Raw genomic sequence first — 16,568 nt, 5'->3', positions numbered from 1 at the left:
TAGTGAGCTCCCCATCACTAGAGGTATGTAAGCAGAGGCTTAATGAATACTCTCAAGAAGTCCAAACAGATGACCTTGAAAGCCCTCCCAAGTCCAGTTAGTTTGTGAGGCCACACATCCTTGCCGGTCATTTTCCTTGAGAGTTAAATCTGGACTGAGGGTCAAGTAGAAAAGCCTGAGCCATTTCTGAGCCCCGGAGGGAGGGGACCTAGTGGGCAGGGCCTGGCTGGCACCTCCTCCGCTGGAACCACAGCTCCTCTGAGCGCTTGCCACACACCACCACTGATTGTTGCTTGGAGCTAACATGATACTTGAATACACACAGGCCAGGCCATGGCAAGCATCACCGGGCTCCAGGCAACTGCACTTCAGCCTGAACGAGCCCCGGGATTGGGGGCACAGGAATCAGGAGCTGCCACCCCAAAGCTGCTGCTCAGCTGGGCAAATGGGACCCTGTCTGGCCCTCTAGCCAGCGGCCTATTTCACACCTGCCCCACCTCTGCCCCGCGGGGGCACCCCACCCTCCCTCTCCCTGGTTCTGGCCTCCCCGAGGACTCAGCATCCTCGCAGCTCTGATTCACCACAGGATGAGCTCATCAGAGGCCCCTTCCCAAACAAGAGCCCCAGGCCTGCGAGAGGCCCCAGCTCCCTTTCTTGTTCCTGCCTGGCCCTGGGAAGACTGAGAGAGGCTGGGGCCTCTGAGGCGGGGGCTGGTCTGGGGTCTTCCCCTGCCACCTCCTCTCCAGGGGGCTCCCCAAGCCAGCACTGAGGTGGGGAGGCCAGGGGCCCTCTTGACCCCCATTGTCATCCACCTTAGGGCCCCTCCCAGCCCCTCCCAGCCTTCACCCTGCTCCACCCTCAGAAGGAATCTCGGTTTGCCCTTACCTATGTTGGTGTGTCCACTTCAGACCTAGATGCCAGACATGCAGGGGGCACCTTAGTCTCCTCTACCCCAGAAACAGTAACTGGGGTCTCTGGGGGTGGAAGGCATGAACGCAGAGACTCAATGCAGTACAAGACAGTTACAGCATCCTTTCAAGGTCCTAATGTTCTAGCAACAGGGCAGGGCCTCTCCATGACTCAGGGTATTCCAGGGTCTTCTCTCCCTCCACTGCAGGCTCAGCCCTGCCCTCCAGAAGACAGCCTGTCACTTGCTGCGGTCCAGGGGCCCCACACAACCATCCATCCTCCCCACCATCTTTCCTCTGCATAAACCCTTCCATGGCTCCCCAGCGCTCCTGGGGAAAAGCCCAAACTCAGAGCACAAGAAGCCTATTGACTATGCCCTCCCTTCCCCCACGCCCTCTTCTCACTCCACTCCAGCAGCACCACTTGTAGCTCCCTGAATGCTCTGGCTCTACCACGCCCCAGGGACTTTGCACGGGCTGATCCTCCTGCCAGGAATCCACTCCCCTCCCCCAAGTTACACACAGATCTCTTTGTCCACCTTTAAGTCATTCATAATCCAAGCCTTCCCCAGCACCTCCCCCTTCCAGCGTGGGTTCCTTCACTCCTTCTACGTGTGGCACAGTGTGTTAGACCCGGGCCACCTGCCTGTTGTTCTCCAACTTGAGCTTGCATCAGAATCCTCTGGAAGGCAGCAGAGGACACAGGCAGGAAAGCGCAGGCTGTCAGAAGGTGGCTAGGGACCAGGAACGTGGAAGCTTGGGCTGGAATGAGCCCTGGGGCACCGTGACAGAAGAGAGGGCCTGGGCACGTGGCCAGACATGGAGTCTACGAGCCTCTCACTCCAAGCTTAGCCTGAATGTGGCACCTCAGGCCACCGCCCCAGGCCTCCAGGACACAGAACACTGGAGACCCTCAAGGCTCAGAGCAAACCGGAGCCAAGGGCACACAGGCTGCCGTCGCTCCAGTAGGACCACTGTCCCCTCCTGACTGTGTACCTGTCTTCTACTCTTTAAGGAGAAAAAAAAGGAGAAAAGTGCCAGACTTGGGAAGCTCCACATTCAAAGAGAATGTTGCTGGGGAAGTGGAGGGAAAGAGCTGGAAGATGGCAGAGGGTGGGTTGGGGGACATTTGCTTTTAAATTTAAATCCTTTCAGATCACTGAAATTTTTAAGGAGCACATTACTTCTGTAATGATAACTTTCAAAAATAATTTCTGTCTTAAAAATGTAAAGCAGTCTGCAAAAATCTGTTTGGGAGAGAGAAGTTTATGGCCCATTAGCTTAAGGGGTCATTAAATACATCATCATCATCTTTTCTTGAGCGTTTACCATGTGCCCAGAGCGCTGCTCCATGGTTTAACACCCATTATCTAATCTAATGCTCATCACAGCCCTATGAGTTGGAAGCTATTAGTGCCATCATTTTCTAGACGAGAAAACAGAATTTGATCGAGACTAAATAACATGCCCAAGGTCACCCAGCCTTGGAGCAGGGGTCTGAACTCTCGTGAGTCTGACAGCCGGCAAGGTCTCGTCCTTAGATCAGGGCACACACTATGCTGCCTCCTGAAACTGAAACGGAGAAACTGACAGGCCCAAAAGCCATTTGTTTTGCATCTACTCCACTGCTTGAAAACCACTGGCTTTGCACAGGAGTCCAAATCAAATCGTTACAGAAAAACAAACCCAGGGCCTGGTGTCACCAACCACCTTGGAAATTTGGACCAAGGCTCGGAAAGCGTGTATGACAGTGAATCCACTGTAATCCGCCCACCTGTCTAACCATTCACCAACCCCTGACTACAAACCCTGGCATGCTCAGCTCTGTGCTGGACGCTGGAGACCAGAGCGGGTGAGATGCCCTAGGCCACCAGGAAAGGACCAGGTGAGCACAGGGCAGATTGGACCCCTCAGCACCTTCCAATCTGCCAGCTTTGCATCCTCCAGAAAGACCCCCAAACCCTTTGCAATTCAGGATCCAAACAAGCATTACAGGCGGTGAGAATAAAACACAGCCCTGTAGTCCATGCTCGCTGGTAGGCTTCCTCTCGCGAATGCCTTCGTTTGCATAAGGCCGAGCCTGGTCTTGGCAGTCCCGTCCATCTCGTTGGTCCAGGGACAACGCGAGACCAGCTAAATATGGTGGGATCTCTGGCATTTCATCCCTTAGCCCCAAGACGGAAAGGAAGGGGTTACACAAAGCCCCAGGAGCGATGGGAGGCAGGGTGGGACTTCTCCCCAGGGCTCCAGTCTGCAGACTTCAGTGCACTCCTGCTGGCCATGAGCTCCTTTGGCCAACGGTGTCCATGGCGCCAGCCAGAAGGCAGAGGCTGCTCCAAGCGCAGCCTGAGCTGCCGAGAGCAGGCGGCTTGGGTGCCCCATTCAATAGGATCCCACGTGCATTTCAGAGGTCCCGGCACACGGCAAGTGCTCAATAAATGTTTGATGAATGAATGAAGAAATGTGGTTTTGAGGAAGGCAGCTCTGCCCCCATTTGGAGATGGGAGGGGTGTGACTCTCAGCCCCACCACCAAATTTTGGGGGACATGGACTTAGGCTGCCTTGCAGGCACCTGTACAAAGATTCTGTTGAGGACTCATCCCACAGAGTTATGAAAATGAAAATATAAATAATAATAACACCAATAGCATCACTGCTATCATGAAGTACTGACCCTCTGGCAGGTCATTATCTCTCTTAGTTATTTCATTTAATCTTCACATAAGTCCTGTGAGACACAGAGTACTATTACCCCCAACTTGCAGATGAGAAAACTGAGGCTCAGAGGGCCAAGGCTGTAGTACTAGCAGAGTTGGGATCGGCACCCAAGTCTAACTTGGAATAAAAGTTTAAAGCTGGAAGGGGCCTCACCCCTCATTTTACAAAGGACAAACTACAGCTCAGGGAGGCTGAGGTCACCAGTAACAGAGCTGGGACAAGAATTTGAGTGCCCCTACTTCCAGCCCAGGGTCTGCCACTAGGCCTCCTGCTTGCAACACTGTAAATGAAGACGATTTCTAAGTTCTGTAAAGAACCTCGAGATGGGAGGATTAATTACTCTTGGTCCCTGTGCAGCACCATCTTTTCTAAAGGGCCCCTCCAAAACTCCCTCTCCTGGGCTTAAAGGGAAAACACAAGAGCCACTCAATTCCAAACCCAGCCTGTGATTTACGGCAGCCTTGAAGATGGCCACAGGCCTGTGTGGCCAAGCCTGGAGGACTGCATGGAAGAAGCTGACTGCCTTCATCTCACTTCCTGCCTGGCACAGTCTTCCAAGCTCCAGGGCTCCCACCTCCAGGCCTTTGCTCTCACTGTTTCTTCCTCCTGGGATGCCTTCCCCCAGCTTCCTCGCCTGTCTCATGTCCTACTCACTTTTCAAAGCCCAGCTCATATGCACTGCTTTCCCTGATTTCCTACCACTGTCACCACCCCAAAGTGACCTCTTGATCTGGTCTTAGAACCTCCAAGCCTTCCTTTATACTTCTGCTCTGAACCCTCCCATTCTCTACCTTGAATGACAGGATTTACTTTCATGTCTGTCTCCCTTTTAACAGGCTGGCTCCTTGAGGGGCTCTCAGCGGTAGTCTCTGAGGAGCTGCTGAATGAACAGAGAGGGGCTGGGAGTGGAGAGGTTGGCCTCTTCTTTTTGTTGACTCGTGCACACCCCTGACTGGGTTTGCATACAGATCTCAAACTGTGGCCTTCCCTCCCTCTCCAGGACCCATCACCAGCTGCATCTTAAACTCTAAGTCCTAGAGGGTGAGGACCAAATCATTCTAGTATCTCTGTAGCATCAGTCATAAGTGGGGGCTTTAAAAAATAGTGTGGAAAATAATTAAGTGATGAACATCCACCAAGTCCAGCTATGGTTTGGCACTGGATGAGGGGTCGGGGGCAAGACACCCAGAGGAAGTGTCCTGGCCTCAGTGGATCTCACAGAGGAGACAGCAGGGATCCCAGAGGGCAGTGACCATTCGGCTTTGCCCACTCCCAATCCCCGGCAAATAAACAGTGCCTGGCACACAGTACAAGCTCAACAGCCAACGGCTGAAGAAATAAATTAATACGTATTGACCCAAGGGCAGTGAGCGTCCCATATAAGGCAGGGTGGTGCTGAACGCTGAGTTGGTCTACATGGTGAGTCAGAGCTGCAGAATTCACAGGCCAGAGAGATGGAGAGAGAGAGAGAGACATGGGTGCGGGGCCCGGAGGTTTGTGGTTGACCGAAATCAACAAAGGACAGATCTTTAAAAGCACTTGGCCACAGTTGCCTGGGAGGCAGCATCATACACTGCGGTTTTCCATCTTTTTTCTGCAGAGCAATGTTTTTTCAAATGAAATCATACACCGTACCCTAAATGCATAACAGAGCTTCCCCGGTGGATGTTAGCTGGGGCTGAGGCTGGCCTGCAAACCGGCGGACTCTTGGGGCCGCTCCTGCTTGACCAGTGACGGCCTCCTCTCCTTCCCCTTCCCTCGCAGAGGCCCCAGGAAGGTGGTGGCTGAGGGGGAGGCTTGCGGCCCTACTCCGGGAGTCACAGGCCAGGTCTTCTGGGAGGCCATTTAGGACAAATAAATGCTAAAGTGGCTCAAGGAACTTTCCCCAGCGATGAGGGAGTGGGGGTGAGGGTGGGGTGTAAAGAAAGCAAAAGGCCCTCCCAGCAAGCGAAGGACAACCCAAAGCGGCCAGATAAGCAGTGACTGAAATAGCGGGGTGGCCCCTAGGGAGGATGAGGACTCACTATGGGCAGGACTTCCTGGGGCAATGCTTCTGGAAAGTGAAGCACCACCTGCAGATACATCGTGTGTGTGTGTGTGTGTGTGTGTGTGTGTGTAAATCAGGCTTTCAGATACCAGATCCACTGAAGCCGAGGCGCACCTGTCAGAGAGAGGCTATCCCTGTGCTGTAAGCCACAGGAAGGACCCATTCAGGACAAATCAGCCCCCTCACCCCCCGCCATGGCTCCGATATGGAGCACCTGTTGTTTTGTCTGCTCAACATTCCTTCCTCCTTCTTCTGAAAATAGCACCTGGTTTCCCTTTGGGGTACCAGCCCTCTCACACTTTCAGGCTGAATCCTCCCACCCATACACACACCCCCAAACAGAGACCCCTCAACACTGACCAAGTCTGGTCAATCAGCATAGTCTCTCCTTCTGGTTTCAATGATTGGTCAGAGATGGTCATGTGACCCAAGGCCAGCAAATAAGCTTCAACTCTGGGACTTTTGTAGGAACTCCTGGGAAAAAGAAGCTCTCCTTTCACTGGATTTGCAATGAGCAGGATGTCAGTCTGGAGCTGCTGGCCACTGCCCCACTGCCACGTGGGGAGTGCTTACTGGGGACTGAAACCCACAAGGAGAGAAGCAGAAGGCACAGACCTGGGCATTATCTGAACCTTGGACACCAATAAACAGGCCCCCAATTGCCACTATATTGGAAACCAATAAAAAACGAATAAATTGCCTGTCTTCTTGCTTAATCAGGTTTGAGTTGAGTGCTGGCTTCCAAACAATGCAGCATCTGACCTCAGTTCAGCCTTTGCCTGGCCTCTCATCACCCCATCTCACCCCACCACCCTCACCCTGTCTCCCCCTGCAGCCAACCTTCACTTCTGGCCCGTCATTGGTTCCTCTGACCTGGGCAGCAGCTCTAGCCTTCCCCTCAGACGCAAGGACTGGGCACAGGCCAGCAGCCTGCTGGGCTCACCTGTACCCTAGTCTTTCCAGCTGTCTGGCCCCGCCTAGGGTTCTGTTTTGGCTGATCTAGTGAGACCCCTCCAATCTGGGCTCAAATTCACTCACTCTGCCCCCATCCCTCCTTGTCCTCCTCACTGAACTTCAGTTCTGCTGGGAGAAACAGACACTACATAGTGAACAAGCGGCCTGGAATCCAGTCACTCCTAAGCTTGCAGTGGGGAGAGTTACCCCGTGGCTTTGGTCCACGGCCTCAGAGAGACCTGCTATGGGCAGAGGCTGTGGGGCGTGACTGGACTCAGTTGTCAAGCAGGTGGGCAAAGTTCCTGGATCTCTTACCTGCTGTAGCACCTTGGGCAAGCTGCCCTTTCTAAGTCTCAGGAGCCTCAACTTTAAAGTGGGGATCATACCACTACATACCTGACAGAAGGACAAAAATCTACAAAACTGACAGCACCAACTGGTGGTGAGGAGATGGCACAAAAGGAACTCTCACTCGTTGCTCGTGCGGATGCAAAATGGTACAGCCACTTTGGAAGACAGCTTGGCAGTTCCTTAAACAGCTAAATATACCCTTACCATATAATTCAGCAATCATGATCCTAAATATTTACCCAACTGATTGAAAACGTATGTCCACACAAAAACCTGCACATAAATGTTTATAGCAGTTTTATTCTGCTATATTTTATTTATAATCACCCAAAACTGGAAATAACCAAGATTTCCTTCAATAGATGAATGGACAAAAAAACTGTGATACATCCAATGGGACATTATTTAGCGATAAAAAGGAATGAGCTTTCAAGCCATGAAAAGACCTGGAGGAACTTTAAATGCATATTACTAAGTGAAAGAAGCCAGTCTGAAAAGGCTACCTACTGTGTATGATTCCAATTATATGACATTCTGGAAAAGGCAAAAAAGAAAGGAGGCAGTAAAAAGATCACTGGTGACTGGGGGTGAGGAAGAAGGGAGGGAGGATGAAAAAAGTGTGGCGGTATCATCTTATCTGACAAGGCAGAGGGTGCCCCAGTATCCATTGCCCCTCCTTTCTTCATAAGAGAATTATAATTGGGCAGATGGTCCCCCAGAATAAAGACTCTATCTCCCAGCCTCCCTTGCAGCTAGGCATGCCACATGACTACATTCTGGCCAATGGGACCTGACAGGAAGTGATGTATGCACCCTCTTAAAGGATTTTCTGATTTCCCCCTTCCTGCTGACCAGAACGGAGAGACTGGCATGGGCCATCGTGGATCATGTAGACAAGCGATGGTTAGAGCCTCCGGACAAAAGGAACTTAGGCCCCTAATGTTTTTGTATCAAAGAATCCCCTTAGCTCAGAATTTTCCTTAGAGAAAAAATCAACCTCTTTTTTATTTTGCATTTTTGTTCACATGCAACCAAATAATTATCCTAACAAATGCAAGGACTTTCAAGGATTGTCCTGAGGATTCTGCATAATATAGGTAAAACAGCTTCACTCACTCATTCATTCATTCAGCAAATAATAGCCAGTTTACTCTGCTGGGATCTGGGGGTTCAACTAAGAACAAAACAAACTCCTGTCCTCTGCAGTCCACATTCTGGAACAGGAGGCAGCCTATCAACGTGAGGATGAATTAACTACGGATTGTCATGAGTACAGGAATACTATTAGTAACAGCTAATGCTTACTGCACTCTGAGCTTACTACGTGTCCCGTTCTAAGCGCTTATCATATATTACCTCATTTTATCTTCACCACAAACCCAAGAGGCGGGTGCTGTTGCTTCCTTATTTGACCGGGGAGGAAGCAGAGTCACTGAAAGGTTGAGAAACCTGCCCAAGGTCACACAGCTAGTAATTGGAGGTTCAGGATTTGAACCCACGTCTGTTGGACTTTAAAGCCTTAACTACTGGGTTCTCCTGCTAATGAAGGAAATAAAACAGGACAGGGTGATAAAGAATGATAGGGTGTCCTCTGATGGCTGCTATTAGCAACAACAAAAACAGCAAAAGCAGCATAAAACCCTGTGCTGAACAGCCTAAGCTCCCTTACCTGGGTAGCCTGCGTCGAGAAGTCTGGGAAAAGATTGTGCCCACGTTTTTAGAAGTTCAAATTCAAAGGGTTCACGTAGCTTGGATGATGGGGTCGGAAGGTCTGCTCCCTGCAAGCTCGGGGCTGTCCGGGAGATGCCCACCTGTCAAGACAAGCAGAACCAGCCGTGACTGCCTCGTGGGGGGGATGCCATCGCTCACACTGCCCGAGGTCTCTTTTTTTTTTTTGAAATGTGCTCCGGACCCTGAGGAGAGAGTGTGAAGGGGCAGCCGGAAGGAGCCTGGGCTTGGGCATCAGGACTGGGGAGCCATCATCTAGGTCCCAGCCGAACTTGCCTGCAAAAAGTTCCAAGATATGTATATGCTTGTGTGTGTATGTCCTGAATAAAAATACGCAAGTGTCACGCCCACTGTGTCTAGCATGGTGCCCTTTGCAGAGCGGGAGGCTTGACAAATGTTTCCCGATTTGTTTGATGTGAAACATAATTTTATATGTCTGAGTGGGAGGAAACTCTGAGAGTTCACACGCATTGGTGGAGAGATTCTTCCTCGTGTGAAAATGCATTCCCGGGATGCTCCATCCAACCAGACCAACGGCCTCATTTTATCAGTGAGGAGACCGACACCCAGAGAGGGGCAGTGACTTGCCCCAAGTCACAGAGCAAGTTGGTGTCAGAGTGAGGCCTAAACCCCAGGTCCCTCCTGACTCATCATGGCCAGGTGCTCTCTCCCGGGCCGCACCCTCCTTTGTCATTGACAGACTTGCACCTCTGGAGCAACCTGGGCACAGGGTCTGCTGCCTGCCTGACAGGTGAATGCTGGTCACAGGCCAAAATGGAGAATTGTTTCCTGACTTCGTCCAAGCCCAGACAAGGTATGGGAGGCGGTGCCCACGGTGGCCGGGAGCATGGGCTTGGAGGCAGGTGGACCTCGGTCACTTGTTGGGACAATCTCTTTCCAGGAGTGGGAGACCCTGGGGAAGTCAGGGGTCCTCTCAGAGCATCAGTCTCCTCCTCTGTAAAACAGGGATACTAATAGCATCTCTCTTTGAGGATTGCAGGGAGTGAAAATGACACTCCTAAGTCTGTGAAGCCCCAGCAGAGCATTTGGCTCACAGCAATCGCTCAATAAATGTTAGGGAGGCGACACAAGGGAGGGTATTGTGAGTGCTGCAGAGGGAGCCGGAGCACTGCACGGGGAGTTGCTTTGTGCCCGCGGCAAGTCTTTAGACAAAACTCTCTCAATGCCACCAGTGACTCATTCCCGCTGCTCCCACTGTCCATCCCCGTCTCTGCCTTCACGGACCAGCGTGGGTCCCCAGCCCAGCATACCTACCTCTCCCCGCAGCTGCAACTCCCCACCTGCCCACGGGCTCCCCACACCCCAGCCCACATTTCACCAGCCAGCAAAATGAAAATGTCATTAGCACTCTGCAAGCTGGTGAGCTAATGTCACCAGACGGCAGCCAGTGCATGAGAACTGGGGAGGGGTGGAAGGTGGGGGGCGAATTCCCCGGGAGGCGTGGCGTTCTCGGCTTTTCCCAATAAGGGTATGATGAAGAAATAAGTAAATGGCTGTAGGAAAGAGGTGACAATGGAGACCATTCTTCTAGCAGCATGCTATGGAGCTGTGCCTTTCTCCTGGGCTCACCATGGCTGCCTGTGGTCCCTGCTTCAGCCCCTGTCCGGATGACAGATGTGTCTCAGCCTCTCTGGGCCTCCTCTTCACACATACAGCTGATGAAGAAGCTCATCAGGGGGACCCCCAGCTTCCACCTTTCATTTCCACCCCCGCCCACGCTCCCTCAAACCTGCTGAGACAAGCAGACCACCCCCTCAGTTAACATGGCAGTGGGGGGGTGGTTTCGTCTCCTAGGAGGAGGTGGCAGCATTGAACCCCACGGATCCACAGGCAGGCATTCTGGGTTCCAGCCCCAACACGGCACTAACTTGCTGTGAGCACTCAGGCACGACCTCCCCTTCGTGGGGCCTTAGTTTCTCCCTCTGTGAAAGGGGGCGCCGGACACAGCATCAGTCCCGACAACGTCTCCGAGTCAGCTCTAAATCCCCCAACTCACAGGCAGAGATGCCAATGTAAAGCTCCTCCTCTTCCAATGTCCTTATGGCACCAGCACTGATGACACCCGCAGGCACGTTAAGGCTTCCTGGAGGAGGGGGCAGATGTGTGTGTGTGGAGACAAGAGCAGGGCGCTGTGGGCAGGGGGCCTGGGTGAGCAAAGGCATGGAGATACCAAGTAGGGGGGGGACCTGGAGCCAAGGCTGCCCGACAGGCATTGGGGAAATGAGATGGAAGAGTCCTGTGGTCAGTGCTTTCCACGCATTTTCCCATTTAATCCTAACACTGCCAGCATTCCCATTTTACTGATGAGAAACTGAGGCTCAGAGAGGTTAAGTAATGAGCAGACATATGGTTGTTAAACAGCACCGATTGGATTTGAACCCCGTAGTTGATTTAAGAGCAGAAGTTCTTGATTGCTGTGGGGTGCCACTGTCTAGACTGTTTAAGACAGAAGGAGCACGAGAGAAATTCAGGAGCGTGTGTGTCATAAACGCATGCAAACGAGCTCACGTGATATGCGAGGGTGGGCAACGCCCACGTCTGCATGGGAGAGGTGGGAGAGTTTAGTGTGTGAACGCGTGTACATTGTAACTGTGGGTGGCTCACTGCTGAATGAAGCTGCTGCCCTGAGTCCGGGCCCAGAAATGCCGAATGGGGAGGACGTGGCCGAGTGGCCAATGGGGCAGGGGAGTGGGCAGGCAGAAGGCCCTGGCCGTCCCATGGTGGCCCAGGCAGCCCTGCTCTGTGGGCTGTGAGCTGGGCCTGTGCTCACGGGTCCTGCTGTGTGGGCCTGGCCTGCATCACTTGTCTCCGGATCCCATACTCCCCTGACTGCTGCCCAGGAGAGCAGCACATCCTGCCCTCGGCCTCTTCCTTGGCTCAGTCTCCTCCGTGGTCCCTCGGGATGCCTGTCCCAGCCGGGAACAGATCCTGTAGATCGAGCCTGGTATATACCCGGGGCTGCTGCCAGTGGACAGGGAAGCCAGCAAGTGAGTGCACCTTGCACCCGCTGGGGACCAGCCAGACCTGTACTCCAGCCACTAGCCACTGGCTGTGTGATCAGGGCATGCAACCGGCCTCTCCGAGCCGCAGTGAACCCTCACAGAGCTGCTAAGATGACTACCTAAGGGAAAAGGCGTGCATTCTATAAAGTGCCGTGCCCACAGACAGGGCTGTAGCTCAAATCCTGGTGGCCAAGATAACCCAGGAATTAGTAGCGTTCCCTAGAGAGCCATGACTGGGAATCCAGCCAACGCCTTTACGTAAGTCCCCCTCGCCGCTCCCCTGGGCCTCAGTTTCCGCATCTATAAAGCAGAGGGTCCTCAGGCTCAGATACGGAGTGGTGCTCAGCCCCTCCGTGTCTACTTTTCTTCACCATGATTCGCCATTAACATCACAGTTGGATTTCCTTTGCCAGAAACCAGAAGGCCATTCATGTAGCAGTAAGCTGAGTAAATAGGGCCCAAGACAGGTAAGTTTTGATGGGAGGAGAGAGGTTTCATGGCTTCATGTTCGAGTCGCTGACTGAGAAGGAATGCGACCATTCTTGGAAGGCAGAAGGAAGCATCCAGGAACAGAGGGGGGCAGAGCTGTTGGAAGTTGATAGAACTTGGACAAACTCCCTCCCCAAGTTTGCATTGGGCTGGCCCTGAATGCCACAGAGAAGACACAAGGAGTTCTGTTTCCTGGAGACCTCAAGGAACGGGAGCATTCCCTCATTTGGTGAGCATTAATTGAATACCTGCTGTGTACTGGGGACTCCGGGGGTGCCAGGGATGAGAGACGCACCAACTATGCCTTCAAAGGAGCTCCTGTTATGGGGAAGAGTGACAATGTCCTTGTCTCCATAGTTCAAGGTGGCTTAGGAGGGCTCATCCCATTGCTTTCAGTTCAGAGGAGGGAAGGACCCCTTCCTGCTTGGGCCCCAGGGAAGGCTTCCTGGAGGAGGAGGCAGATTTGAATGTATGGGGATGAGAGGAGGGCACTGTGAGCAAAGGGACCAGGGTGAGCAAAGGCACAGAGGTGCCCAAGTGTGAGGTGAGTATTCAGGACCAGGAGGCAAGGCTGCCTGTAGGGGTAGCATGGGAAATGAAATAGGAAGGGGCTGGATGATTAAGGTCCTTGAATGCTGGGCCGAGGATGATGAACTCTATCCATAGAAAAAGGGGAGCCACTGAAGGTCATAGAGCAGAGGTGTGCTTCTGGTGGTTGAAGAGCAGCAAGGAGCCCAGGCAAGTGGAAACAGATGGTGAGAGGATGGAAGGAGGATGGGCAGGGCCTGATGGTGGGGGTGGATAAAGGGATGCTGGAGGGGTGGGGAAGGTAGGGGGGCATACTGAAACCGGCAGGTTGTGGGGAGGGGACGCAGATGTGGGGGGAAAGATGATGACTGAATTTAGACAAGGTGGATTTGCATCCCGGCTCTGCCACTGTCACCGTGTGCTCTCAGGCATGTCAGTTTATCTCTCTGGGCCTCAGTTTCCTCCCCTATAAAGTGAAAAAAATAAAACCGCTTCAAAGAGATGTGAGATTCAACCAGCTAATATACGAGAAGCACTCTGAAGATTGTAAGTGATTGTTGGATGCTTGCTTCCTGCAATGTAAGCATTTGTTGCTTTTATTAATTAGTGGTGACCTTCCCCTATTACAAGTGAGGACACTGAAATTCAAAGTCAAATGAGTGGCTGGAATTGGCAGTGCTGGGCCTCAAATCATAGGAGAAGCAAATTATGAGCAAATAAACGTGGGATGACTCAGAGAAGAGTCTTGATTTTAAAATATTGCTAAAGAAAAGGGCTGTTTTATGACTTCTGCGCCATGTGCTTATTAAACCCAAGCTATAAATGGGAACTAATAAGTAAAATGAGTTAAGTTAATTAAAAAAATCAACCTTCAGGACGGATCCATATACCTAATGGCAGTCCATAAACATAAACATAAAATTTTAAAATACAAGAATGAACTGCAATGCCCAGCAGCTCAAAGAATCTGCAATTTCTCTGTCTGAAAATAAAAGCTATTGATTTTAGCTTGGGTTCTCATTGCTCATGAATGAGCCTTTGAGAAGTCATAAAGAAAGGAATTATTTCCAATTGTTTACTCACTAAGGATCATATGTATTGAATTTAAATTGTCTCTGATTCCTAATTAGTACAAACCAAATTAGAATCTGAGTACAGCAGATCTGGAAAGGCCCTTGGAGACTGAGACCTTAAGCTCAGTTTTCTTTGTTTTATAGACTTGGAACCCAAGGGACAGAGAAGGAGAGCTACTTGCCCAAGATCACACAGCAAGTAAGGGTAGGATCCAAGCTAGAGCCTGAGCTCCAGGCACCCAGGTCGGCACCCTGCTCTGGTCCCTGCAGCACCTGTGATCAGATCATTAAATTCAGCCCTAAGAGATGTGCAGGGATGTTCCCTGGGCCTTAGCCCGGGTGATTCCTATAATAAGAACTTTCTCCCTGCTCTGGGGAAAAGTAATCTGCCCAAGAAAGGACCCTCAAAGCCCAGCAGTCTAATACTGATAGCAAAGTGAGTTCTAAGACACTCTAGCACATTGCTGCGTATGGAACCCTTAAGCCCCTGTGCAACCTGCTTGCCAGGCAGCTCAGCCAGGAAAGAGACACACTGGGAGCTTTGGGTTCTGTTCTGAGAGGGGCTGCAGGCTGGCACAGCCCAGGCCCATGTCAGTTCCTCCGTGTTCCAGGTGGGGCTGGAGGCACAAAGGCCTCATTGTACAGTGGGGAAGGGAGGGGTCTCTTAACTCAGCCAGGCTCATGCTCTCTATCTCTCTCCCTCTCTCTCTCTCTCTCTCTCACACACACACACACACACACACACACACACACACACACACACACAGGGATGAAGGAGCTTTGCACAGGAATGCATGCGTTTATGTTAAGCTTCAGCCTACACTCGATTATGAAGCAGATGTTTAATTACTACCTGAGTGTTATTAATCAACACGATTAATACACAACCCATATCACATAATTACTTTGCAATTACACAGAAACGAAATATTTTAGTGCCGAGGGTTTGCTAATTACCCGGCCTTGCCAAAGGACAGGTATAATGGGCAGCAATTTTTCTTCTTTCCTTTCCTTCCTTTTCTCCGTCCCCTGCCCTCTCATTAATCTTCTGGGCTGATGTCCCCACCACACAGAACGGGGAGCCCAGGCGGGCTGCCGGCCTTCTCCCCGAGGTGCCACTTCTGCCCTCTCACCGCTTTTCATGTGACCCTAAATCGCCCCCAGTCCTCTCCTCTCAGCTCTCCAGCTTGGAAATGCATGTCCTTTCCAGAAATGAAGCCGGCCTCCTGCCGGCCTGCGGATAGAGAGGCAGCGGCAGGCAGGGGTTACCTGGGGACGGTCTGCAGGCAGCTGCCTGCAGTTGAATCCCAGCTCTATCAGTTCCTGGCTGTGTCATCTCTGTCAAGTTAACCGTGCCTCAGTTTCCCCAGGTGCAAGATGGAGACGAGAACAGTAATTACCTCAGGGGTTTCTTGTGAGTATTTAATATGATAGAACGCGTAAAACACTTAGCCAGTGCCTGGCACAGAGTCAGATTCCAGTAATACCTATTATAACTATCACTGCTATTATTTACCCAGAAATGGCCCCTCCAGGAATCCTCCTAATCACAGAGTCTCCCAAATGTTCAGGTGTTTGGATTCCACTCTCTACCCCTCAGAGAGAGAGCTCGGTCCCATCTACCTGGAAACATCTCCTTACATTGCCCCCTCCCCTCTACCTGCCACCTCCATGGGCTCCATGGTCTTCCCTAATCCGAGCCTTCATCCTCCCTCACCTGGCCCACAGCCATTAGCCTCCTCACAATCTCCCTGCTGCTCCCCACCCCCAATTCCATCCTCCACTGGGTGGGGAGCCAGATCTTCAAGGAGCAGAGCTTGGACTATGCCACTCTCCTGCTCAACAACCTTCTGTAGCTCACCATTGCCTATGCAGCAAGGTCCACCTGCCTCCGCTGGAAGATCACTAATGCCCCAAATTCCACCTTCATTTCTTAAGTGCATGAGCACCTAAGCTTTTGATGATGAATGAATGAATGAATGAATGTCTTGCTAGATTTGAGAAGCATCCCCACCCACCAAGCTGGGATGTCCCGGAGCATTTTATGAACCTGGCCTCGAGGTTTAGCCCGGAACTTGGGGTTTATCCCTCACTGTTCATTTCCCCTCCACTTTTTCCCTCCCCTCTCCCCCCACAAAAATCTTCCCCAAACCAGCTGCATTTAAGAACAATCCATCTTTTAGGGCACAGAAACCACAGATCCAGCTGAGCAAAGAGACTATATAAGGACCCTCAGATGCAGGGGCCAGTGTGTGGTCTGCTCGAGAGATGAGTGTAAGGGACACGGTGACAAACTCCAGCACAGATGGCACACGGAGAGAGCCAAGGGGGAGGGTGCTTGTGTGTGCTTGTGTACATGGTGTGCACATTTTTGTTTGTACAAGTAGGGCCAATGTAGCTACTTGTGTGACTTAACTCCTTCAGTTACAAAAATATCAAGCAGTATGAGTCATTCATTTACTTGATAAACGTAAAACATTGGGCTCTAGAGTCAGACTGCTGGTGTTAGAAACCTCTCACCTCTGACGAGCTGTGTGACTTTGGGAAAATTCCTGAACTTCTCTGAGCCTTGGTTCTTAGTTGTAAAATGGGGCTAATCATAGCTCCTACCGATAGCGTTCTTGTGAGGAGGTAACGCACACTTTGATCAGCATCTGGCACACAGGAAGAGCCAGACCAAAGTTAGCTCTTTTATTATTATTAATAATAAGAATTAATAAACCCTGGGAACATAGAAACTCAATGCCTG

At 51.5% G+C, this 16,568-nt stretch overlaps 1 protein-coding gene across 2 annotated transcripts in view; it reads right to left on the bottom strand.

The window, feature by feature from the left end:
* The window catches only part of TSPAN18 (tetraspanin 18), a 180,824-nt gene that overhangs the window by 52,323 nt on the left and 111,933 nt on the right, over positions 1-16,568 (bottom strand). Inside the window, exon 3 of one of the 2 annotated variants that reach the window (XM_082410587.1) lies at positions 8,648-8,789. The exons of the other annotated variant lie outside the window; for it this stretch is intronic. The gene's annotated coding sequence lies outside the window, so the exon portion shown is untranslated. The remainder of the gene's footprint in view (positions 1-8,647; positions 8,790-16,568) is intronic. 2 annotated transcript variants of the gene reach the window in all.

The sequence above is a fragment of the Balaenoptera physalus genome, assembly GCF_965194825.1.
Source record: "Balaenoptera physalus genome assembly, chromosome: 10".
NCBI classification, from domain to species: domain Eukaryota; kingdom Metazoa; phylum Chordata; class Mammalia; order Artiodactyla; family Balaenopteridae; genus Balaenoptera; species Balaenoptera physalus.
This window is presented reverse-complemented; position numbering and strand designations above follow the sequence as displayed.